The 19434-nt window shown below is 47.3% G+C and overlaps 1 long non-coding RNA gene across 5 annotated transcripts in view; it reads left to right on the forward strand.

Annotated features, from left to right (window-relative positions):
• Window positions 1-3180: 3180 nt before the first annotated feature.
• LOC139019733 (uncharacterized) overlaps window positions 3181-19434 on the forward strand; it is a 164705-nt gene continuing 148451 nt past the window's right edge. The window contains exon 1 of one of the 5 annotated variants that reach the window (XR_011473145.1): window positions 3181-3501. This is a non-coding gene — a long non-coding RNA (uncharacterized lncRNA). The other 4 variants (XR_011473141.1, XR_011473144.1, XR_011473143.1 and 1 more) reach the window with 4 other exon arrangements.

Genomic DNA, 19434 nt, shown 5'->3' on the forward strand with positions numbered 1-19434 from the left:
TGTTTCTAGTTTCTTGGGGTATATTCCTAGAAGTGGGATCACTGGGTCAAATGGGAGTTCCATTTTTAGTTTTTTGAGGAAACTCCATACTGTTCTCCACAGTGGCTGCACCAGTCTGCATTCCCACCAGCAGTGCATGAAGGTTCCTTTTTCTCCACATCCTCGCCAGCACTTGTCCTTTGTTGATTTGTTGATGATAGTCATTCTGACAGGTGTGAGATGGTACCACATTGTCGTTTTGATTTGCATCTCTTGGATAATTAGTGACTTTGAGCATGTTTTCATATGTCTCTTGGCTTTCCTTCTGTCTTCTTTTGAAAAGTTTCTATTTAGGAACATATTTGTCAATGTTATCACCGATAGGTTTTAATCTCCAACATTTACAGGGAACTCATACAACTAAACAAAAGGAAGATAAACAACCCAATAAAAAAAAATGGGCAACTGACCTAAAAAAATTTATTTTGAGCATTAAGTCCGATCTAGACTTCAAACATACAAAAATGGATAAGATTCTTACCTACCAGGAGCTCGTGGTTTAATGGTGAACAGAGAAGTGACACAGTAATTATGGCCCAGTATTCTAAGGACTATTACGGAGACCCACAGGGGCTTCTGTGGGAGCAGCAAGGGGGTCCCTCATTCAGAAAGTGCTGGGCTGACTTCCTGGAGCTGGTGACTCCTGGAAGAGGCTGAATGGGGAATGACACCTCTCTAGACCAAGAAAGTGCTCAGTATTTGTGTTCAGTGGTCCTAGAACATCTTGAATCTTCAGGGCATGATGTGGGGTGCTTATGGTTGCAGTGAAGGGCACAGATGGAGAATGATCAGAGATGAACCTCTGGAGAGAGGTGAGCAAAAGAGCTTAAATTTTCCTTGGAAACATAAAGGGAATCCATTGAGGGGTTCCTGATTTTGAGAGATTCCTGAAGAAGAAGTGTGGAGGATGCTGGCCAAGAAGCCAGGCTGCAGCAGCAGTTCTATTTAGGAGGCTGGTGTTGAAAACCAGAGGAGAAATAGTGCAAAGGGCACTGGCCAAGGCAGTGGTAGTGGGGATGGAGAAGAGGCACTAAGGCACTAAGGACACAGTAGCAGGCGGGTTAAAGCAGGTCACGTCTCCAATCACTTCTAGGGTTCTGACAGGCATGACCAGTGGCGTTTGTACCACCCATGCAGACAGGAAATGCAGAGAGAGAGGAAAAAGTTTTGAGAAAGAGTTCAGTGATGGACACACTGAGTTTGGAGTACCTATGATGATGCAATACCTACTTGGATCTGGAGCTTGGGAAGAGGTCTGACCTCACATTAGATGAAGCCACAAAGCAAATATATGAAGTAGGACTAGCGGAAGAATGGGGATATGGCCCTAGGAAGGCTCCAAATTCAGGACAATTACTGATTTGCTCAAGGTCAGTTATTTGGATGGCTCTAGTTAGTGTGGGGTCAGTGCAAACAGCCCTTGTCTTCACTTCCTTATTGCCTTCTCTAAGCTGTAAATGCCACCAGAGCTCTCATGAGTAATGAAGAGTCTCTAATGTATTTATCCCCACAGTCCTTCCTTTCAGGAACCTTCTGGAGATGACACAAGTGCCAGGCAGAGGGCAAAGCTTCAACACAGCAGGACAAAGGTAAGGCTCATTAACAAAGAGCAAAAGACCAGTTCTGAAATGTTTTCTGGGCAGGGTCCCAAATTCCTGACAGTCCTAATATTTTCACAAATTGGAGTGTTGTTCTAATGTCTTCCAGAGGATCATAATCTGAGTTGTGAGGGCTGTTTCTTTATGAGATTTTTAAAATTAAGTTTTTTACTGATTTTAGAGAGAGAGGACGGGAGAGGGGGAGAGAGAAAGATTGACTGGCTGCCTCCTGGACCCCCCCTTCCCCCCCCCCCCCCCCCACCTACTGAGAATGGAGCCAGTGGCGTGGCTGAGAATCCAACCTACGACCTCTCAGGTACATGAAATGATGCTCAACCAACTAAGCCATACCAGTCAGGGCTCTTTATGAAATTTTAAGTCCTTCCAGATCGAATCACTTGACTGTCTTTGTGCCAGTCCACAGCTCAGCCTTTAGTGGAGGACATAGTGATGGAGGAGGGTCTAGGGAAGGCAGAAGTTCAATTTCTGTTCTAGGATCTTAGGGACAGTGAAGCTTACTGTTATGGGCTGAGTTGTGTGCCCCCAAAATTCATCTGTTGAAGTCCTAACTCCCAGTACCTCAGACTGTGACTGTATTGGGAGGTAGGGTCTTTTAAGAGGTAATCAAGTTTAAAGGAGGTCATACGGGTGGGCCCTGATCTAGCATGAAGAGGAGATTTTGGACACATGCACACAAAGGGAAAACCATGTGAAGACACAGGGAGAAGATGCTACTTACAAGCCAAGGAGAGAGGCCTCAGAAGAAATCAACCCTGCTGGTACCTTGATCTTGGACGTCTAGTCCCCAACAGGCTAATACACTCCTCACGTTTCATTTTTCTGATGGGGGCTTATATACTTAAGCTTGGTGTATCCTCAAGAGGAAAAATGAAAGAGTTTAACATTCTGAGGAAAAGAAGAAAGGGCCGGAGAGAAATTAAAAGTGAACACTACCTACTGAAACAGACAAGTAGCACAAGTGGATTTAACATGTTTAAATTTACCTACTGTTTAGCAAATTACCAAGTACTCCACAAATCTTGGGAACCTGTTAGAAACTCAAATTCTCCGGGCCCTTGAAGATTTGATTAAAGAATCAGAAAAAGGTGATGGGTGGGAGTTGGCAGCAATCTGTTTTAACAAATCTAAGCGATTCCGATTAGCTAAAGTGTAATTTGTGAGAAACACTGAGATAGGGTATGGCCCCTGTCAAGACCAGCTGGGAGGGTGACGTGACTTTTTTCACGGTTGTTAGTGGCCCCGCAAGGATGGTCTCCTTGACAACTGGCCCCGGAGCGCGAAGGACTCCAAAGTTCTAACCCCTCGGTGGGTTTTATACCTGGAAGAGCGACCGGACTCAGCGCGGCCGCTCGGGGTCTCTAAGGTGAGCGGCGCCCTCCAGCCTCCAGGCAGCGGCGCAGCGAGGCTGCCGCGGGTGAGAACGGAGAGCCGGGGAGCCGGGGAGCCGGGGCGCGTGCGCGCGGGCGTGAGCCGAGGGGTGGGTGGCGCGGACGGGCCCGCCTGGCCCGCTCTCCGAGCCACTCAGAGCGCCGGCTGCGACACCCAAGGCGATACAATTAATACCCGGCGCCGCCCGCAGTCGGGAGGGAGGTGCCGGGTGCGCCAGACCAGCCTCACAACTTGCTCTGCTCCCGCAGTTGTGGCGACTGGGGCCAGGCAGACTCTCCTGGGCCCCTCGCCTGGAGCCAGGCAGTGCGGTGACTGCGCCGTGGTCGCCAAGGTTACCCCGTGAGTGTCCGTCCGCGGCAGAGCCGCCCCTTGTCACCGCCGGGAACTTCGCGCCGGCTGGCAGGTGGGCTGGGAGGCCGGCGCGGCTCGGGCTCTCCAGCGGCGCGCGGAGTGGGTGAGTGGGGCCGCTCCGTGGGGGGTGGGGGGGGCGGGGTGTGCGTGTGCAAGCTCTCTGTGGAAGAACAACTAACCTGGTTCCCTCCGAAGTTTTACTCAGGACTTTGGGGGCGGGTCCCGGGGTGTTTCTCGGACCCATTCCCCCCCCCCCGCCCCCCGTCTGGCCGCCCGGCCTCCAGCCCCAAGGCAGACCTTCTGCTCCACCGGGACCTGGACCTCGCTACAAGCCTCTCCCTGGTCCTAGGACCCGGGCGAGGACCCGTGACGGGCCACCGCCCTCCCCTACGAGCCTTTCATTGGGGCAGTAGAGGGCTACTGAGAAACAAGGCACAAACTTCCTTTGCACGCAGCACAACTGCCTCTACAGTGTTTTTAAACAGGACGAGCCTGCGCGAGTCATCGCGATTTCCTCAGGACACCCCTGGAGGCGGGGCCGAGTGGGGCGACTCGGGGCACACGTGGGTGACTTGGGGCGCGGTGTCTGGCCCCGGCCGGGGCGTGGCGGCTCGGGAGGGACCCACCGCGCCGACCCCTGTTCGGGAAAGGGTGCCCTGCGGTGGGAGGCGCGGGGTCCTCGCACTCTGTTGGGCTCCCTGTTCCGGACCCTCTGCCCCGCTCCTCGCTGTCGCCAGGGTGCCCCCCCTTGGTGGCCCGGCAGAGGGCGCCAGCGCCCGATGGTCGTGCGGGCCGGCAGAGGGAGGGGACTCGCGCGAGCCTCCAGGTGAGGAGCGCCGTGAATCACTCGGAGACCGGACCGCTCCTCGCTCCGAGAAAGGAGGCGGGGAGTGGCGGCGGCGCTGTGGAGGAGTCGGGCCGGCACCGTGGCGCTGTGGAAAAGTCAGGGGGGCGAACCGCTGTCGGCGGGAAGCGGTGATCCTGCCCAGCGGAGGGCTGGGGAGCGCTCGGGAAGGTGAGGACCGTCCCTCCACGCGGTGGCCAAGGGGCAGGGAACGCGGCACAGGGTGAAGGCTGGCGACGCTAGGGCACGAGGCGCGCGCTCTTCTCCGGGGCCGGTGTGGGGTGAGTTTTACCTCGGCGGGCGGGGAGGGCTGGCCAGTCCCCGGGACGCGGCTGCGGGTGCTCCCGGCGGCCCGCAGGGTCCCCGAGCTTGGTAACAAAGGCGCTGCGCAGCCACTCCTCCCACCCACTTCCGTCCCGGCGCGCCCGGGCGCGCGCCGCCCGGAGGAGCCCGCCGGGCCAGGGTTTCCCTCCGCCGAGTTTCGGGAAGTTAGCCCCGCAGCCCGTAACGCAGGGAGGAGGGGCGGGACCGGGGGCAGCCAGGCGTGCGTGTGTTCGGAACTGCGACATCGCCCGTTTCCTTTCCGGGCGAGTGGCGAGAGCCGCCGTGGCCCCGGTATCTCTCCTCCAAGTCCCAGGGTCGCGCGCGATTTTGAACTCCCAGCGCCGCGGGCCCAGCCGTCCCGCGGTCCACACCCCTCCCTGCAGATTCTGGACGCGTGCGGACTCCCCGAAGGGAGTCGAAGGGAGTCGTTTAGTCCCTGGTGACTGCCAGCAGCCCCAGGCACCCTGAGCAGAGCTCCAGGAGGCGGTAATTGCATTACTGTGAGTTAGCGGCTGGGAGGCTCCAGTCCAGGCCGCAATCTGGGTCAGGTGCGGGGTTAAGCGCTTCTGGCGCAGGCATGACAGCTCTGGTGAAGCCTGATCGTTTATTGCCGTTGGAAGTTCCCAAGAAGGGAGAGGACAGCAGGGGAAATTAGGAGAGCTCCTTGTTTTCCACGAGTTTGGGGGTAACTGTACAAACCCCAGCACATGCACAAGTACTGCCACTGAAATGGCAGGGACAGTCTCTCCTCTCCACCACGCGCCAGACATCACGGAGCTGGACGCAGAGGAGGAGGTGCTGCTGAAGGGAAACCCAGGGTCCTCTGCTCAGGTGTGAAACATGATCCCTCAGTATCAATGGATAGAATTCATTTGTTTTACCTGCTGCCACTCCCTTCTCCTGTAGTAGGGAAAGTGCAGAAACTGGTTTGTCTGAAGAGCCTAAAGTAGAAGAGGATCTTACTAGTACACTTTGGAAGGCTCTTCATCTTTCTTCCTTAAACCTCACAGTTTCCTCCAAAGAGGTTCTGAGGAAACTGAGGTTTAAAGATGTTTATAGGATCCAGAGTCTGTCCTCCTCCAAAGAGTACTTCCTATTTGCTCACCCCAGTCTTTGCCCAAGGGTGTTCCTGAAGAGTATTTTTGTGGATTGCTGATTGAAGAGTCGGGGTATATGCTGTTACCGTAGGTTTGGTTTGATATTAGGCATTAGGGTTAGATTGACTTTTCACATATTGCTTGCTTTTGTTAGGGCCGCTGCCTCAACTAAAACAATCTTAGTTTAATGCTTAGGGTATATGAAGACAATTAAAACCTTAGAATTACCTGACAACTGCAAAGAGAGTCAGCAATAGCTGTCCGTTACTTTATGTGGTGTCTCCTTGCCAGGTGGGCCTGGGGTTGGAACTCTACAAGCACTGAGCTCTGTTGCCTTCCCTGCCCCAAGGGGCTGTAGTTCCCACCCTGTTATAACTGTGTGACTTTGCCATCTTCTCAATATGTGTTTAAAATTAAGTGACATTTGCCTTGGAAATATGGCCAACCTTAACTGCCTGATGAGTTAAAACTCCAAAAATCCTTTTAGGCTTCTAAGAACATGGTGTTATTCACACACCTTTATCCATTATCAAGCTCAAGTATATGGTATGGGATGTTGGTATTGTCTTGCATGTACTTAAGGTGGAATGTTTAAGGAAATATGTTGTCTGAAGTCTGGAATGACAGTCTGTGACTCAGAATGTCCTAGTGCAGTGTCATCAGTTGTGGAGGTGGCGAGGCATAGTGACTGAGGGCAAGCCTCTGAAGTCCGAACGGCCAGCTACAAATGCCACCTGCACCATTTATAGCTCTGTCATGTTGGGCAAATTGCTCAGCCTCTCTGAGCTTCAGTTTGCTCTTCTAAGATAGAGATGATATAATAACTTCTGGTTTCAAGCTGTGTAGCTGCACAACACATTTTCACTAATAACCATAGTGTTTATAAACAGAATCTTTTTCTTCCTTCCCTCAGCCAAAAAAGTGAAATGGTGGACCCTTGTCTTGAACTCCCTTTTCTTTTTTATTAACACTGCGGTGTTGTGCAGTTAGTGATTCTTTCTCTCAGCAAGTGGTGGTGGTGATGGGGGTGGGTTGGCACTGATGGAAAACTTTGTCTAGTTGCCCAAGGAATTTACAAGGAACTGTAGAACTCTCCTTTGAGTTTTACAACTGTGTCATTTTGTGGCCACCCCTGCAGTCATTTCTCTTTAAATTTTAAGCCAGTATTCTAATGACCAAGATGATAGGACTTAAAAAACAAACAAACAAACAAACAAATCAAACAAACTGGAGAAAAGGAAGCAAGTATTCTCTTTGTTCATTTACTAGCCATTTATAACACTAAAGAAAGTTATCAGCTTCTGTGAAAATTATGCTGGCACAGTCTTGGTTTAAAGGTGAGCCACCAGATTGATAGCGAAGGGAGGAGTGTTTGAGATAATATTTCAAAAACATTTGCTCAAATAAGGTAAACTATGTGCAATCTGAAAATTGCTAAACTAACTTTTGGAAGGTGCCAAAAAGACACAACATATGTTCAGTTAAGCGAAACTAGTCAACAACCAGTATAGCTATTTCATGTGTTACGAACTGGAATGCTTTTCCATTTAGCAAATACAGGTGGAAAAATGGGTTTCTTTTAATATGTCAAGTTGTTTGTGAAAGACCTTTTCCACTGCTGTTTCATAATTCTTGATTTTATTTTTGCATTTATCTTTTAAACAAGCATGGGCTAAAGTACTGCAAATGTTATAATGTCCTTAAACACCATCGGATCATGAAAGTTGTCACCAAGAAGTGCATAGCGCTGGAGCACAGGGAGGGGTTGCCATTTAAAGCCTATATCAGTTTTACACTTGGATACAAAGTGTAGCTTTCTACCATACTGGAAAATGATCTGGTGAGTAACCAAATGACAGTATGCAAAGGGTTAGGAGCGAGGTCCCTGCTTTTGTGCATCTCACTTCATTTGTAGGTACTTGTTGAGCTCCCACTGGGAAGAAAGCAGCTGCAGGGCATGCACCAAACCTGCCCTGGGCTGTCTCTTCCATTATAGGAAGATGAACAGGCAGCTTGTTCAAGAGCATCTTGCATTCCCCAGCTGTTCCACAAACTTCTTCCCATATGGAAGAACTTGCCAGCTGCTGTGGCAACTGTACTTGCATTTGCTGCTTTTGTGCAGTAACCAAAGAAGGTAAAAATCCAAACACCTTTGTTAAACTGTAGCCATTTTACATAGTCTGTTTGTTTTTGTTATGTCAATGGTATTCTAGATACAGTCTGCCAGGGGAGAAAGTTTAAAAATAAATGTCAGAATTAACATGATTCTGAATACATTTTTTAAGGATAACCAATATGTATAGTTTTCCCTTACTTAAAACCTAGGCTGCTTTTGTATATCGTTGACTAATCAAGGAGTGGGTCTAATATTGAAATTAAGGTGTGTGTTTTTTTAAATGGCCATATGAATCAGGTTTAGTTATATACATTTTTCTATTGCATGAAATGTATAAAAGTTACAATGTGTGTCTAGACCAGCCGTGGGCAAACTACAGCCCGCGGGCCGTATCCGGCCCGTTTGAAATGGATAAAACTAAAAAAAAAAAAAAGACCGTACCCTTTTATGTAATGATGTTTACTTTGAATTTATATTAGTTCACACAAACACTCCATCCATGCTTTTGTTCCGGCCCTCCGGTCCAGTTTAAGAACCCATTGTGGCCCTCGAGTCAAAAAGTTTGCCCACCCCTGGTCTAGACCTTGCCTTTTTGTTTTCAGAAGATTAGGTTATTTTGCATTGGTTAGAGTCAAAGTTTAGAAGGTACTTTGTCCACATCCCTTGTCTTATCCATATGAAAACTCGAGTTTCTAAGCAGTTTTCACTTATCCAAGGTGATTTGGCTCTTGGTTTAATTCAGAGAATCTTTTGCTGAGTGTGTACAGTGCTGCAGGCCTGAAGAACTCTGTAGATACGTAAGGGCTTAGGCCTTGCCCCAGAAGGACTCACAGCTGACAAACAACAGACTTAAATGAATAGCACCGGAGGGCTGACACAGAGGCAACACCTTTGTGTGCAATTACCTCTTCAGGCACTTTTTTTTGGTAATAACTTTGGTAGTGTAATCTTGTCAGCTCAAATAAAGTCTGAGTAACAAGTTGACATATCAGTAAAAATCGAGGAGAGTCTGGGTACAGGAAGAGAGAAGAAGCATTATGTGGTTTATCAAATTGTGAGTACCTGTACTGAAAAGAGAAGGCTTTGTGTTTTGCATGGAGACCCCGGTCTCTACCTCAGCCTCCCTGTCCCAGAACTCCCGCCCAGCTCTCTAATGTATTTTGCCCTTCTAATTAGTGTGAATGAAGGTGAATAAATGATCTCTAGAAGATACAGCATAAATCATAGAGCTTTATTGGAATTCTCAGCTTCAATTCCTTTGTTTTAGAAGAGGTTATAAAATAAGTCATAATCACTTGGACATGTGTAAGACCCTCTGACTCTGAGTCTCAGCTAATTCTTAGAGGCTCTTGAACAGGAAACTGCTGTTGCTTCAGATCCCCAGCTACTCACAGTTGCTGAGTTAGACCCACAATTTTAAACCCTTTAATCCCTTCTGGGCTCCATTTACACATTCGTGTATCTTTTACCTCATCTGTTTTGCACAGTGACATTAGATTTTCACAATGTTTCAGCTTTCATTGGTTTTACTGGCATTTTCATTTGAGACTCAAGAACTCTGTTAGACTCTCAGGGTTGATGACCCTCGCGGCTCTATTTTGCCAAAGAGGAAACTGAGGCTTGGCACCTGAGCACCTTGCCTGGGCTAGGATTAGAATGTAAGTCTGACTCAAAACTCAGCACTCTCTCGGCCAGAGTCTTGGAAGGATCAACTTAAACAAATCTAGAGAAGTTCATTCACTTCCTTGCTGAGCTTCACTGTGCGAGTGGACTACAGTGGTCCTCACTGGGGTCTATCCCTGAGATAACTGTTTCTTATTATACTTCTTGTGCATTTTACTTGTTCATTCATTAATCATGTTATATTTTTAAGTCTTGGCTCTCCAAGTGCAACTGCCAGCTTTCTAACACATGGACCCCTCCTTCCCATCACACAGGCGTACACACACAGATACTCATAGAGGACCAACAATGGCTATTGGATCCATTATCCAGCCAGCACCTTTCAGAAGATGACCTCACATTTATTTCATCAAAGTGTTTATTCCTGATTAATAGTTTGGAATGCTACACAGTTCTTGATGAATGTCAGCTATAGATGGATGGTCAGAGTTTACTCTTGTCTTTTCCACAAGGGGGACAGTTGAAACATGAGCCAACACCCTTTGGTAATGGTGACTATACTGTCCCTTCAACATTGTGCTCAGTAGAGGTTAGAAACCTCTAAGAGGTGATGAGCTTTGGGGGTGCAGTAGAGGGCCCTCCTGTTTTTAGGGCTTTTCTAATACTCCTTGTGCAGCCATTGTCCTGTTCCTCACACATACCCCTCCTGCCCCCAAATAGTCCCCCCTCCTACCCCCTAACTTTGGCAGCTTCCTCCTCATTCTAAGACCCTTTGTTTTCCCTCTGACATGCTGCCCTTCCTGCTCCTGGTCTGTTGCTGCTCGCCCAGTCACCTCCTGGCAGTCCTCGGTTTCAAGTGTCTTACGGATGGACGCTTTGCCTTGGATGCCCTTATCTCCATCTGTCATTGGTGTTTAATTGCTTTCCCCCACTCTCCAGCCTGCTCTTTGACATGGGGTAGATTTCCCCCCTTGCTGTTTTTTCTGTTCACTTCTGTCAGCTTTTCTTCTGGCTGATTGTGCTGTCCCTTTGTGCCTACACTTTCCTTGTGTTTCCAGAATGTGTCTTGTGTCTTTGTTTCTATCCAGGGCTACCCTGCTCTTTCTTTCTCTCTTCCTCCCCACACCTCCATTTTACCACTCTTATTTTTTTTTTATTGAGGTATAATTGACATATATATTAGTTTCAGGTGTATAGCATAATGATCTGATGATCTTTGTATATATTGCTAAATGATCACCATAATAAGTCTAGTTAACATACATCATCCCATACAGTTACAAAACTTTTTTCTTGTGATGAGAACTTTTAAGATTTGCTCTCTTATCTACTTTCAAATACATAATGCTTCTTCCCATTTTTGACAGTGCTTCTTAAGAAGTAGATCCTTCCTGCCTTATTTGTTCTTCTCAACAGTTTGCAGGCATGGTACGAAGCCAGTCCTGTTTGGCTGCCACCTGCACTGGGTATAATAATTAGGATAAATACTCTGTCACAGTTTTTATTTAGAGCAGTGGTTCTCAACCTTGGCTGCACATTAGAATCACCTGGGAATCTTTTTAAAATCCTGATTTCTGGGCCTCACCCTCCAGAAATTCTGTTTCTTTGGTTTTAAAAAAAAACAGTTCTTTGGAATTGAAACTTGGATACGCCAGTTTTAAAGCTGGTCAGGTCAGGGTATTTCAAAAGCCTGAACTTTGGGGAAAAGGGTTTGAAATTTATTTTGGCTTTCCTTTCACATGGCAGTACCTGGAAAGTAACTGAACCATGAGCTTGTTTTTGGATAACTTTTCCCTTGCTAGTGGAAATTGTACACACACAGAGCAGAATTACCATTTTCTTCTTTTTATAAAATATTATATTTCTGAAAGATCTTGAGAGGCAGCTTGTACTTTGTGGCCACTCTGGCTTGCATGTAAGTTATAAGTGATTGGTTGTATTAACACTGTGCTGAGGCATTTGTTCCAGAGGCTCATCTGGGGTATCCTATATAATAAAAGGCTAATATGCACATTGACCCTAACAGCAGAATGACTGGCCGTTATCATGCGCACTGACCACCAGGGGGCAGATGCTCAATGCAGGAGCTGCCCCCTGGTGGTCAGTACACTCCCACAGGGGAAGCACCGCTCAGCCAGAAGCTGGCTCATGGCTGGCCAGCACAGCGGCAATGGCGGGAGCCTCTCCCGCCTCCTCTGCAGCGCTAAGGAGGAGGGCTCCCGGACTGCCAGAGGGATGTCTGACTGCCAGCTTAGGCCCGGTCCCCCGGGGAGCGGGCCTAAGCCAGCAGGTGGACATTCCCCGAGGGGTCCCCGACTGTGAGAGGGTGCAGGCTGGGCTGAGGGACCCCCCTGAGTGCACGAATTTTCGTGCACTGGGCCTCTAGTCTATATATATAAAAGGCTAAGTGTCCCTCTGACAGTAGCTATGATGTGCACTGACCACCATGGGGCAGACGCTCAACGCTGGAGCTGCCAAGCTGCGTTGACTTGGCAGCTTCGGTTCTCAGGTGACGCACCCCAGAAACACATCCTGGAACCAGAGAGGAGGGAGCTCTATTCTTCGAGGGGCCACGCGATTTCACCTTTGGCCATGGGTTATTTTGTTGCTGGGGCACTATCGGCCCTGAATCTGGTTTACTGCACATTTGTATTTGCAGCAACTTTGCAGAGTGCCCTCTTGCACTCTGGGACCCCTCGGGGGATGTTGGAGAGCCAGTTTCAGCCCGATTCCCACAGGCCAGGCCAAGGGACCCCACCTGCCAGAGGGACCCCACTCACTCTGCAGACGCCCTTCGAGCTGAGCGGCCGGAGAGGGACAGCTGGATGTTGGCTGCAGGGCGTGTCCAGCCTGTCTTGCCCAGTCCCGCCCCGCCAGCCACCTTCTAATTAATTTCCTTTCAATGTGCATGAATCCATGCACTGGGCCACTAGTTTCCTAATAAGGATCCTGTGTCCATGAGAAAATACTGAAGAAATGTGTGGAGATCTTTGATTTAGGAATTTTTATTTTTCTTTCCAGAGCTTTGAACATGGAGGGGTACCCTCAGGGTCAGGATTGGAGCAGGTTGGCTGTTGGAAGCAGTGGGAAAGGATGTTTTCAGTCTGCCTTGAGCCAGAGCTGAAGGGATAACATCCAGGCATGGTGAGGCTCCAGCCAGAATGTTTGCCATGAGATGCTGGGCAATCCCACCTGGTATTTAATCACTGCATGGAAATTTCTCTTTTTCTGATATATTTTTTTTTGTGTGTGTTAATTTACACTAAAGCCTTTTTGAAAAGATTTATTTAAATTAATGTTTAGAGAGAGGGGATGGGAGAGGGAAAGAAAAACACTGAAGTGAGAAAGAAACATTGATCGTCTGCTTCCTGTCCACAACCTGGGCATGTACCCTGACCGGGAATCAAACCTATAACCTTTTGATACATGGGATGACACCCAACCAATGGAGCCACACTGGTCAGGGCTCTTCTTTTTTTAAGTTCTGAAAAAAGTGAAAAGATTTTTACCTGTGCCAAAATGGACTTTGGTTCTTGAACTTCCCAATTATGAGGGAGCTCACTTGTCTTGCCCCAGTTAGTATAGACTGTAACTCACACGGATCAAGGATTCATTGTATCAGCAACATTCTTTAATTGGTATTTTAGCAGGATCTTGATGTAGTCACCAAGTTTAGTTGTCCATCTATAACAACATCAGGAGAAAGGTTTTTAAAGTTGGAATTATATAAAAACAAGAAAAAGTAATCACATAGACCAGGGGTCCTCAAACTTTTTAAACGGGGGGCCAGTTCACTGTCTCTCAGACCGTTGGAGGGCCAGACTATAGTTTAAAAAAAAACTATGAACAAATTTCTATGCACACTGCACATATCTTATTTTGAAGTAAAAAAACAAAACGGGAACAAATACAATATTTGTATTTGCATGTGGCCCGCGGGCCGTAGTTTGAGGAGCCCTGACATAGACTATTCATTCATTTACTCTTTTATTCAGAAAACATTTGTTATCCACATGGTGAGTGTGTGCATGTGCATGTTTGTATTGAAAATATAGAGTGAATCCTGTCTCATGGAGCATACAATCTAGAGATGCGGGGGCTGACCACAGACCCTGAGCAATGGATGAATAGATTACCCTGACACACGTTTCTGTGAAAGAGAAAGCTAAGGAACTATTTGGCTTTAGAAACCAAAACAGCCTCGATTGCCTGCCTCATTAGGCTTTTATTGTAACAACAGCTTGAACTAAAATTAACCTCTAGATCAGCGGTTCTCAACCTGTGGGTCGCGACCCCTTTGGCAGTCGAACGACCCTTTCACAGGGGTCGCCTAAGACCATCCTGCATATCAGATATTTACATTGTGATTCATAACAGTAGCAACATTACAGTTATGAAGTAGCAACGAAAATAATTTTATGGTTGGGTCACAACATGAGGAACTATATTTAAAGGGCCAGAAGGTTGAGAACTACTGCTCTAGATGCAAACAGCAGGGTAAGTATCCTTGAGAAAACACATGCTTCTACAAGGTCAGGTTTAAAGACAAAACCTAGAGATTCCAGCAAAACCCAGGGGGAGGGACTTGTTTGGAAAAGTCAAGGCAGGGGCTGCCACCTTCGGTAAGGTCCCCCTAACAGGCCCCCAACCTTTCAGAGAATCCTCCTTACAGACTTTCCAACCAAGTCATGTGCTTCCCCACATAGAGAGATATTTGTAAGCACAAAAGAATAGGAAGTATTGTGATGGAGGCATATTCCAGGAGTGAAGAGACACAGAATGTGATGGTGGAGTGCTGAGAGCAGCATCATGGATTGACTGTAACATATGCCAGGCCCTGTGCTGAGGGTTTGGCATGCTATACCTCTTTTAATCAGCAGGATCATATAAGTGGAAGCCTTGATAGGTTAAGTATCTCAAATGAGGTAACGTAGTAAGTAGAACCTAGGTTTTAACTTAGATCCAAAGCCATAAACCTTATGCAATAAATAAGAGAATGCATCACTATCTTTCTAGGTTTACTTTCCTGCTTTGTCCATCTCCACCACTGAATGTAATGAAGGAAGAAGGAAGCTGGAGAGCCTTTTTGTGTAAAGGATGTGCAGTGGGCATCTAGACTATGCCACTGTCATATAAAGGATATACAGTTCATTGTTGAACAATGTGGGTGTGGGGTGCTGGAACCCTGCGCAGTCCAAAATCTGCCTACTGGTATAACTTTTGACTCCTCAGTCATCCCTCAGTATTTGCGAGGGATTGATTCCAAATCCCTCGGATATCAAATCCACGGTTGCTCAAGTACCTTATATAAAACTAGAGGTCCGGTGCACAAAATTCGTGCATGGGAGGGGCGTGTCCCTCAGCCTGGCCTGCACCCTCTCCAATCTGGGACCCCTTGGGGGATGTCCAACTGCCTGTTTAGGCCCGATCCATCCCTCTCACAATCCAGGACTGCTGGCTCCTAACCGCTCGCCTGCCTGCCAGCCTGATCGCCCCCTAGCCACTCTCTTGCTGTCCTGATTGATGCCTAACTGCTCCCCTGCCAGCCTGATTGCCCTGAACTGCCCTCCCCTGCTGGCCTGATTGCTCCCAACTGCCCTCCCCTGCCGGCCTGATCACCCCCAACTGCCCTCCCCTGCTGGCCTGGTCACCCCCAACTGCCCTCCCCTGCCAGCCTGATTGCCTCTAACTGCCATCCCCTGCTGACCTCTTTGCCCCCAACTGCTCTCACCTGCCAGCCTGATTGCCCACAACTGCCTTCCCTGCCCACCATCTTTGTGGCGGCCATCTTGTGATGATGTCACACGAGGGTGTGACACCACCTAGGCTTTTATTATATAGGGTGGTGTAGAGCCTGACTGGCATGGCTCAGTGGTTGAGCATCAACCTATGAACCAGGAGGTCACTGTTTTATTCCAGGTCAGCGCACATGCCCAGGTTTACAAGCTCAATTCCCATCAGGGGACATGCAGGAGGCAGCCGACCAATGATTCTCTCTCATCATTGATGTTTCTGTCTCCCTCTCTCTCCCCCTTACTCTCCGAAATCAATAAAAATATATATTAAAAAATTCTTATAAAAAATAAATAAAAAATAAAATTGTATGTAGAACAATGCATACAGTTGGCCTTCCACATCTGCAGACTCCCACCTGCAGATCAAAAGTACTATTTTCCAACCAAAGTTTATTGAATCTGAAATGTGGACACCTTGGGGATATGGAAGGGCAACTATATTTTCTAAAAAAAAATCTGTATACATGTGGACCCATATGCAGTTCAAACTGTTTGTTCAAGGGTGAAAGGTACATGGGGATCTAGTCTAGACAGTGACTATGAGTCTGTGATTATGCATTTTCTCAGAGGATCCTTTATAGTCAGTATTTTGCCAACGGTATTTCTAAAGAGGCTTTCTTTTCCCTCTGCTAAGCTTTGCAGAAACTGCCAGGCTCATTGTCACCCAGGAGGGTCTGTACCCCACAGCTCTCTGTCTCTTTTCTTGGTGCAGTGCATTATAGCCAATAGCCTCTGGTTTCTGCCTCGCTGGTTCTCAGCTGTGTTTGGGTGAGGAAAGAGGTTTTATTTAAGGCCCATTGAAGAGAAGAGTAACTTCCTCATCAAGCCAGAAGTTTGTCAGTGCGCACTTTACTAGCTCTAAGTTTCCTCTTCACATCCAGCAAGGTGTAGGCTACTTTCTCTTATCTCCTACTTTCTTCCTTGTAAGTATTGCAAGTCTGTATTTCTGATCAAACTCGTTAGGATTGTAAGAAGAGGCTCAAAAGGGAAGCAAGATCCTGCCTTCTTCCTGAGGGAACCAGTGAGGACAAGGGGTGGCCTTTTTCAGGGTGAATTACCCTGGAGCTGAAGAAAAAACTTTGGGAAGTATGTACTGCTTTAGGGCTGTGTCTGTATGTCTTCATTCAGATGCAGCTCTTATTGATTTCAGAGAGGAAGGGAGAGGGAGAGATAGAAACATCAATGATGAGAAAGAATTATTGATTGGCTGCCTCCTGCACACCCCCTACTGGATATTAAGCCCTCAATCTGGGTGTGCCTACAACCAGAATTGAACCTTCAGTCTGCAGGCCAACACTCTCTCCACTGAGCCAAACCAGGGAGGGCCCGATGCAGATCTTGATAGCAGTGTAAGTAGAAAGACAGACCTTTATCCCTGAATTGTGGCCACACGAGGAAATCCCATGATTGAAAATTTGGAAGTAAACACACTTTTCTTTAAAGACTGTATTTTCTTTTAGTCCATTGGATTTTAAGTACAAAATCTCTAAGAATAAGGCTAAGTACCTGCGTTTCTGAAAAAAAAAAAAAAAAAAAAAAAAGGCCAAGAGTTCAATTTTAGAGAGAATTTACTTCAAGCAACATTAGACCATTTCCATCCCATTTCTAAAAATGAATTTAATGTAAGATTTTAAAATAAGATTTTATATATGTATTTTTCATTTTGATCTCAGAATTATCTACACTAATAAAAGACAAACATGCAAATTGACCATACCTTCGCTATGCCTTAAGCCACGCCCACCAGCCAATCAGAGTGACTGTATGCAAATTAACCCAACCAAGATGGCGGCCAGCAGCCACGGAGCTGGAGCAAGCAGGAGGCTTGGTTGCCCCAATGATGGAGGAAGCCAAGCTTCCCGCCTGCTGCGTCAGCTCTGAGCTCCACTCAAAGCAACAAAGTTTCAATTATAGAAGGTAAATAAACCCCAGATACCTGCTTTCAGCTGGTCGTGGCCATGGAGCTGGAGCAAGTAGGATGCTGGGTTGCCCCTGACAATGGAGGAAGCCAAGCTTCCCTCCTGCCCGCTCTGGCCAGCTCTGAGCTCCTCTCAAGGCTACAAAGTTTCAATTATAGAAGGTGAATAAATCCCAGAATGAAAAAAGAAAAAGAAATAAAGGAGAGGCTGGGAGCTTCCGTCGCCGGGGAGGCTTGGCCAGCCTGAAAACGGCCCTCAGCCCCTCACCCAGACTGGCCAGGCACCCCAGTGGGGACCCCCCCACCCTAAAGGGGGTGTGGCCAGCCTGAAAACAGCCATCAGCCCCTCACCCAGGCTGGCCAAACCTCCATGGAGTGAGGATCCCCACTGGGTGGGGAGGCTTGACCAGCCTGCAAACAGCCATCAGCCCCTCACCTAGGCTGGCCAGGCACCCCAGTGGAGACCCCCACCCTGAAGGGGGTGTGACCAGCCTGCAAACAGCCATCAGCCCCTCACCGAGGCTGGCTAGGCACCCCAGTGGGGAACCCCACCCTGAAGGGGGTGTGACCAGCCTGCAGACAGCCATCAGCCTCTCACCCAGGCTGGCCAGGCACCCCAGCGGGACCCCCACCCTGATCTGGGACACCCTTCAGGGCAAACCAGCTGGCCCCCACCCATGCACCAGGCCTCTATCCTATATAATAAAAGGGTAATATGCAAACTGACCCTAACAGCAGAACGACTAGGAGTGAGTGGTCACTATGACACACACTGACCACCAGGGGGCAGACGCTCAATGCAGGAGCTGCCCCTGATGTTCAGTGCGCTCCTACAGCTGGAGCTCTGCTCAGCCACAAGCCAGGTGGTAGTGGTGGGAGCCTCTCCCACCTCCTCAGCAACGCTAAGGATGTCTGACTGCAGCTTAGGCCTGCTCCTTGCTGGCAAGTGGACATCCCTCGAGGGCTCCTGGGCTGCCAGAGGGTATTCTGATTGCCAGCTTAGGCCCAATCCCCGGGGGAGTGGGCCTAAGCCAGCAGGTGGTCATCCCCCGAGGGGTCCCAGACTGCGAGAGGGCACAGGCCGGGCTGAGGGACTCCCCCCGACCCCAGTGCACAAATTTTTGTGTACCAGGCCTCTAGTCCAATTATAATTATCTGTTGAAAAATAATCATCATTATATACTTCTGACATTGATTTTCTAGGAAAAAAACATATTACATGCTTGACAAGAAAATTATATGGTAGAAAAATGTTTTGGTTGATTATGTAAACTCAACATCTGTGTGTTTTTTAAAAACTTCCTCATCACTTAAAAAAATAAAAACTAAAAGCTTTCATCTTGTGTCATGTTTTCTATACTTGGTTCTCACAGTTACAGTTTGGAAGAAAACACAAGTTAGTTACAGCAAGCAGTGAAAGCACTTTTTTTCCCCATGAACGAATTAGTTCCATCTCTAATGTTTAGGCTTCTAAAACAAAAAAACTTAGAGGAAACTGCAAACTTGTCGAAAACTCACTTTCATTTTGAACAGATACTGGTTCTAGGTTTAAATAATATTCTTCATCTGGTTATAGAAATACTAACATTTTTAAACCCACTCATGTATTTTGCCCCATAACCATGGTTTCCAATATACATTTTCTTTGTCAGCATTTCCCATTTCAGTTAGAAGTTGGCTTTAACAAGTTAAGTGCTATGTTTGCATAATCAACACTCAGACCTTTTTCTCCTCCAAGCCTTTTGTCCTCTTGGTTGCCAAATTCACATGGATTCCTGATAGCTACCTAAGAATGGCTTTTCTGGTTCACCTTATATTTTCCAAGTAGTTTTCTCATTGTTTTGGATTCTAGGGGCAACTGGGGAGAGTTAATGAGCTGTGGAAGAGTTGCCTCCCATTGCATTTAGGCTGACCTAATGAATTAGCTATCATCACCAAATATGAGGATGCCTGAGGGTTGAATATTTTGTTTCAGGAAAAATAGGAGAGTGGAGACAGTTGAAAAGATGAAAAGATTTCATAGTATGAGATAATTGTTCTCTTTAAGATGCTTTTTCTATTATTATTGTCATTATCATTACTTGAAATATCATTAGTAGTCTGGTGGGACAAATAGCTCTTGCTAAGAGTAATACCTTCTTAACAATGAATACTGAAGTTTCAGTTAAAGTACAATGAAAATGATTCCTCATGAATAGCCATTGCTTATTCAGGGTTGTAGATATTTATGAACACGTTCATGTGCAGGGCACTCTGTTAGGCCCCTTCACATTTCTGATGTCATTTAATCACCACCACCATGTGAGTAAGTAGTATTAT

The sequence above is a fragment of the Myotis yumanensis genome, unplaced genomic scaffold (genome assembly GCF_028538775.1).
Source record: "Myotis yumanensis isolate MYYU_CA2020_CCGP unplaced genomic scaffold, mMyoYum1.0.hap1 SCAF_1, whole genome shotgun sequence".
NCBI lineage: Eukaryota > Metazoa > Chordata > Mammalia > Chiroptera > Vespertilionidae > Myotis > Myotis yumanensis.